The sequence below is a fragment of the Portunus trituberculatus genome, chromosome 2 (genome assembly GCF_017591435.1).
Source record: "Portunus trituberculatus isolate SZX2019 chromosome 2, ASM1759143v1, whole genome shotgun sequence".
Taxonomy (NCBI): domain Eukaryota; kingdom Metazoa; phylum Arthropoda; class Malacostraca; order Decapoda; family Portunidae; genus Portunus; species Portunus trituberculatus.
In genome coordinates, this window is record NC_059256.1 from 11,993,082 (window position 1) to 11,999,483 (window position 6,402).

Here is a 6,402-nt window from a genome sequence, read left to right on the forward strand (position 1 = left end):
TTTATAGCTTAAATAGGAGCTGCCAAAACCGTCCAAATTTTCCAACTCTCGATTTCAATTTTTTTATTTTGAGGTGTACTGGGCCTTTATTTGATCAAAGAATCGTCTGTACTTTTTTAAGCGTGAAATCAATCCATTGAGTGAAATATGTGGACTTTGAAGTGGTGTTTTGTCCCGTTTAAAGTATGTTTTATTTTTTTCGATTTTATTGGTTTACGTTTCTGTTTGACGGTCAAACTCGTTGTAGAATGCCTTAAAAGAAAGCTCAGACTCTGTAGAATGTGTTAGAATACTCGCCAAGTGAAAATAGGTGGACTTTACAAGAGTTTTTAATGAGTTTAGAGTGTAATGGTTTTGTTTTACATAAATGCTCTTTCACTCGTTCACTTCTGGTTCTAGGTCAGTGTTGGATGCCTGAGAAGAGAGTTTATATTGTCTAATATTTTTCGAAAGAAATATAAAGTCGAAATGGCTGGACGTTTTGGCAGCGTTATAAGCGGAAATGTTTATATACATTTTATATACCTAATCTAGACAGTTTTTTAAAACTAGTTAAGCAGGAGATGTTTTGATGTTTTGGATATTAATTAAAGTATCTATCAAGTCATAAAAAAGTAAGCATTCGGCCTTGGCTTCGTTTTTTCTTGAAGTCATTTTTAAAATTATTTACGTAATTCAGACGAGTCACCAGTGTTCCCGCGCTCTTGATGACGTCACAGCCCAGGCCCAGGCCCGGGTCCCTCCCTCCCTACCGCCCAGTTCGTCGATATTTTGCCTAATATCTAGTGATCTCTACGTGTTTTCATGTGTTTCTTGGCTCAGGTGTGTAGATATTAGTAGCAGAAGGAAGAAGCAAGGATAAATAAAGGAGGGTGAGGAGGAAGGAAGCAGAAAGGGAGGAATAAGTGGAGGAGCAGGCAAGCCACAAGAGGTACTCTCCCTCCACTTCCTCAATATTTTGCCTAATATCTCGTGTTTTCTAAGTGTTTTGATGTGTTTCTAGGGTCAGGCGTGTAGATGGGAGCAGTAGAAGAAAGGAAAAAGAAAGAGGACGAAGAAGAAAGGAAAAATGGAAGTGGAAGAAGAGGAGGAGCCAAGCCACAATATTTAGGTAAGTCCCCTTTTTAATGTTACCGTTCTTTATAACGCATTTTGGTGTTTTGGGGTTAAATCTGAAGTATTTTGAGTGTGTTTGGTAGTGTTGCAGGGCGTTTTGGGTGTATTTTGTGTGTTTTCAGTGTGTGTTAGATGTGTTTAGGTATATTTTACATATCTTGAGTGTGGTGTAGAGGGGTGTTTGAATATATGGGTGTGTTCTGAGTGCGGTTAGAGTAATTTTGAGGTGTTGCATGGTGTATTGAGTGTGTTTTAGGTTAGTTTTAAGGGTTTTAAGTGGTCTGTGCGTGTGTGGGGATGATTTTGGTGTGTGCTGAGTGTTTTAAGTGGTCTGTGTGTGTGTGTGTGGTATGATTTTGGTGCGTGCTGGGTGTTTGAAGTGGTCTGTGTGTGTGTGTGTGTGTGTGTGGGTTGATTTTGGTGTGTGCTGGATGTTTTAAGGGTCTGTGTGTGTGTGTGGAGGTGATTTTGTGTGTGCTAAGTGTTTCTAGTTTAGTTATGGGTTTATTTATTAATATTTTGAAGTGTTGCGTAGTGTTTTGAGTGTGTTTTGAGTTAATATCCTCACTTACTTTTGTTACTCTTGTATAATTTCATGGTATGATGGACGCAGCTGAGGTGGGCCTCCGGTGTGGCCAGGCAGTTCAGCCTTGCCGTCAACCCTCCATGTGATGAGTGAGTTTAGGGATGTTTTTGGGGGGTTTTGAGTGTGCTTTGGATGTGTTTAGGTGATGTTTGGATGTTTGCCTCATCCGCATGTTCAAACACTAGCAGCTGGTGTGACTTGATTTTTTTCTTTTTTTTCCTTATTTTTCAACAATCTCAGCCTTTTTCCCAACCTAACCTAATGTAGCACCCCATAACCACTCCCTCTCACTCCCTGGCTGCTAAAAAATTCAATTCAAAACAAAGTTATAGAATTTATGACTTGAATTTTTGAGGATATTGTAAGGTATTGGTTGTCTTTGAAGTATTTACCTTGTTGTATTGATATGATAATCCAAATATCTTACTTATGTGTTTTTAAGGGTTCAGATTTTCCTGTATAATCACTCCCAGATCTTTTTCCTCTTTAGTCTTCATTATTTTTTGCTCTCCCATCAAATAGTTCCATACCGGTCTTCTCTTACTCTTTCCTAGTTCCATTACATGACATTAAACTCCAATTTCCACTTGTTGCTCCACTCCTAGATCTTGTTTGTACCTTTCTGTAACAGCAAACAGTCCTCCCTGGTTTTGATAACTCTTAGCAGCTTTGCATCATCACCAAACATATTAATATAATGTGAATGTCGTTTACATAAATCTGAAACATAATGGGGGCTAACACTGACCCTTGTGGCACTCTGCTGGTTACTTAACCCCAAGATGAGTATGTATCTCTGATCACAGTTCTCATTTCCTTGTCCTTCAAATAATCTCTTGTCCATTGGAGCAAGGTTCCTCACAGTCCTCCTATGTTCTCTAGTTTCCAAAGTAGTCATCCATGCGGGACTTTATCAAAAGGATTTTTTATGTCCAGGTATACTGTGTCCACCATCCGTCTCTGCTTTCCACTCCTTCTGTAACTCTGGAGTAGAAGCTTAATAATAAGTTGGATACACATGACTTCCGTGTCCTGAACCCAAATTGTCTTTTCAATATGACTTGTTCTTCTTCCAGATGTTTAACCCATTTTTCTTTGATAATCATTTCACACAACTTCCCCAAAACACTTCTAAGTGACGCCGGTCTGTAGGTTAGTGGTTCAGTTGCCTTTCCTCTTTTAAATATCAGTATTACATTAGCTCTCTTCCATTCTAGTGGAACTTTCCCTTCATTTAGTGAACTTGTAATTATTTCCAAAATTGGTGTGTGTGTGTGTGTGTGTGTGTGTGTGTGTGTGTGTGTGTGTGTGTGTGTGTGTGTGTGTGTGTGTGTGTGTGGGCTTTAAGCTGGTGTGGCCCTGTCTTCATATCTACACTTATCCAATTTTTCTTTCAAACGCTGCACACTCATTGCTGACACCACTTCTTCACCCAAACTCTGCACACTCATTGCTGACACCACTTCTTCACCCAAACTGTTCCACGTCTCAACACATCTTTGCGGGAAACTCTATTTTTTAACATCTCTCAGACATCTTCCCTTCCTCAGCTTTTTACTATGCGATCTTGTTGTTTGAATGTCATATTCTTCTCTCAGTCTAACCTAACCTTGTCATTTTATTTATTTATTGATTAATTTTTAACTAACCTAATCTAACCTAACCAAACATTTGCAGGTCCGCAGAAAACGACACGCTGATTTATTTGAAGTCAAGGACGGAGATTAAAAAAACACCACACCGTTTTGTCCACCGCCATCACCACCTTCTCCCAGATCAAGGACAAAGTGTATTACAGACTCACACATAAGGAAGATATGCGTGATTGTATTTGTGTTTGGGCATTTGGGTGTGTTTTGGGTCTGTTTGGGTGTGTTTTGAGGTGTTTTGAGTGTGTTTGGTGTGTTTTGGGGTTCTTGGGTGCATTTGGGGTGTGTTTTGAGGTGTTTTGGATGTGTTTTGAGTGTGTTTAGATGTGTTTTGGTATGTTTGGGTATATTCAGGTGTGTTTGAGTGTGTTTGGGTGTGTTTTGAGTGTTTCATGTGTTTTTGATGCATTTGAATGTGTTTTTGGATATTACAAGTGTTTGGGTGCAGTTTTGGGTGTGTTTGTTTGTGTGTTTCAGGATGTGTTATGATGCTAATGTATTTTAAGCTAACCTACCACCCAAGACACTCTCTCTCTCTCTCTCTCTCTCTCTCTCTCTCTCTCTCTCTCTCTCTCTCTCTCTCTCTCTCTCTCTCTCTCTCTCTCTCTCTCTCTCTCTCTCTCTCTCTCTCTCTCTCTCTCTCTCTTTGTAAGAGTTTTTGTGCTATTGATACTCTGTCAATAGATCATTAAACATCTCTTAAAAACTGGATGGGTTTGGCTGTTTCTGGGGTGTTTGGGGTGAAAAGTGTGTTTTGTGAGGTTTGGGTGTGTTTTGGGGCATATCTGGGGTGTTTGGGGTGTTTTGTGGGGTTTGGCTGTGTTTTTGTGGTGTTTGAGTGTTTTGGGTGGTTTGGAAATATTTGGGTGTGTGTTTTGAGTGTTTAGGAGTGTTTTTTGGGGATTTGAGTGTGCTTTGGGTGTGTTTAGGGTGTGTATGGTGGTGTTTGAATGTGTTTGGGTGATATTTAGCTGTGTCTCTCATTTGCGTGTTGAAACACACCAAAACACACTCTAAGCACACCAAAAACACCCCAGAATACCTCAAAACACTCCAAAACATACCAAAACCTCCTAAAGCACACTCTGAGCACACCAAAAACACCCCAAAACACACCAAAACAAGCACATTCAAAGCACATCAAAAACACCACAGAACACACTCAAACACCCAAAACACACCAAAACATTCCCAAAACACACTCGTTTTCAAGGTAACCTAATCTAACACCCCATAACCACTCCTTCTCTCTCTCCCACAGATTTAAATCTTGTGTTTTGAAGTTTTGAATGTTTTTCTGTTTTTTTTACATTATTCGTGTGTTTCAATGTTTTTTTAATGTTTCCGTATGTTTTTCATTCATTGTTCCTGTGTTTTGGTGTTTTTTTTAATGTTTCCCAGCACGCCATCACACAACCTGCAGTTCATGCTTGGGATGGGACACACTGGGACAGCCTCGGACCGTTGGTGGGAGCAAGACAAGGCTGTGGCAATTTTGCCACTCAGACCTGTTGCCTTGTTACTATTATTGCACATCCTAAGAAGGTGTGTGTATGTGTGCATATGTGTGTTTACCTAGTAGTATTGTACAGGGTTAGAGCGGGCCTCGTAGCGTCCTGTCTCCATGTCTCCAATTTTTTCCTTCAAGTTATAATCACTCCCAGATCTTTTTCCTCTTTAGTCTTCATTATCTTTTGTGTCCTTATCCATGAGTCTATTTTGTATTGTTCCATACTATCTTGTAAGGTTCTTACATTTCTTACTCTTTCTTAGTTCCATTACGTGACATTTCTTGGCATTAAACTTCAATTTCCACTTCCTGCTCCATTCCTAGATCTTGTTTATATCTTCCTGTAACAGCAAAACGTCCTCCCTGGTTTTGATAACTCTTAGCAGCTTTGCATCATCAGCAAATACATTAATATAACTGTTTACCCCATTGTGAATGTCGTTTACATAAATCTGGAACATAAATAGAATTTTAAAGTTTTATGTGTGGATATTTGTGGATTTATCATTGGTGTGGATATAATGTGGATATTCATATTTAGTCATTTTTAAATAGTATTGTGTGTGTGGATATTTGTGGATTTATCATTGATGTGGATATAATGTGTGGATATTAATTCATTGTGTGTGTGTGGATAGGAGACTTTAATATATATTCTTTAGACAGAACTGTGTGGATATTATTGTTATTGTTATTATTTTATTGATATTTTACTCTCTCTCTCTCTCTCTCTCTCTCTCTCTCTCTCTCTCTCTCTCTCTCTCTCTCTCTCTCTCTCTCTCTCTCTCTCTCTCATTCCAACTTTATATATTAATTACTCAGGAAATTATTATTATTACCATTATTATCATCAATTATTTATATTTTCTGTTATTCTCTCATTTATTTATTTATTTCATTTACTTATTGGAGTTTTAGTACTTAAGATTCGCCGTCTATCTGTATGTCTGTCTGTCTGTCTGTATGTCTTGTTATGGCTTTCAATACAGATATATATTTTTCAGTAAATATTTGAGACTATTTATTTATTCCTGTGTGTGTGGGCGGGGGGGACACTCTCTCTCTCTCTCTCTCTCTCTCTCTCTCTCTCTCTCTCTCTCTTATGCAGCTATGTAATCGCCGCTGGGCGAATGTAGTGTTCAGGATGACAAAACAACCCAGTCGTTTAGTCGCTTTAATGCGGTTAACCTGCATGACAATCAAATTGACACCAGTATGAGGAATATTGAAATGTAAACAAAACATGCAAAATAAGACATGTAGCCATCATAATAATAATTGATTATTTAATACAACATACAGGCAACGTAAGGATAACCGATATAAACATCATAATGTACCAGATAATTCTTTATGCCCTACTTATACATAATCAGTGACACAGTGATAAGTAACATGAATCATGAACAATGACACGAAGGCAATAATACGTGTATTGTAACTCACAGTGTAATAGCAATGAACTTAACAATAATTCTCAGCTGAGTAGCAAATAGCAAATGAACTACAACCTAACACTTACGACAATGAGGGTCGGCGTT

The 6,402-nt window shown here is 38.5% G+C and overlaps 1 long non-coding RNA gene across 2 annotated transcripts; it reads left to right on the forward strand.

Moving 5' to 3' along the window:
* The first annotated feature begins 1,064 nt into the window (after positions 1-1,064).
* On the forward strand, positions 1,065-4,991 carry LOC123505828. 2 transcript variants are annotated; one of them, XR_006675267.1, is made up of 3 exons: positions 1,065-1,111; positions 1,730-1,791; positions 4,753-4,991. It is a non-coding gene; the product is annotated as an uncharacterized LOC123505828 (long non-coding RNA). The 2 variants fall into 2 exon arrangements; XR_006675266.1 differs by lacking the exon at positions 4,753-4,991 and adding an exon at positions 3,380-3,418 and having other exon boundaries at positions 1,070-1,111.
* Positions 4,992-6,402: the final 1,411 nt, after the last annotated feature.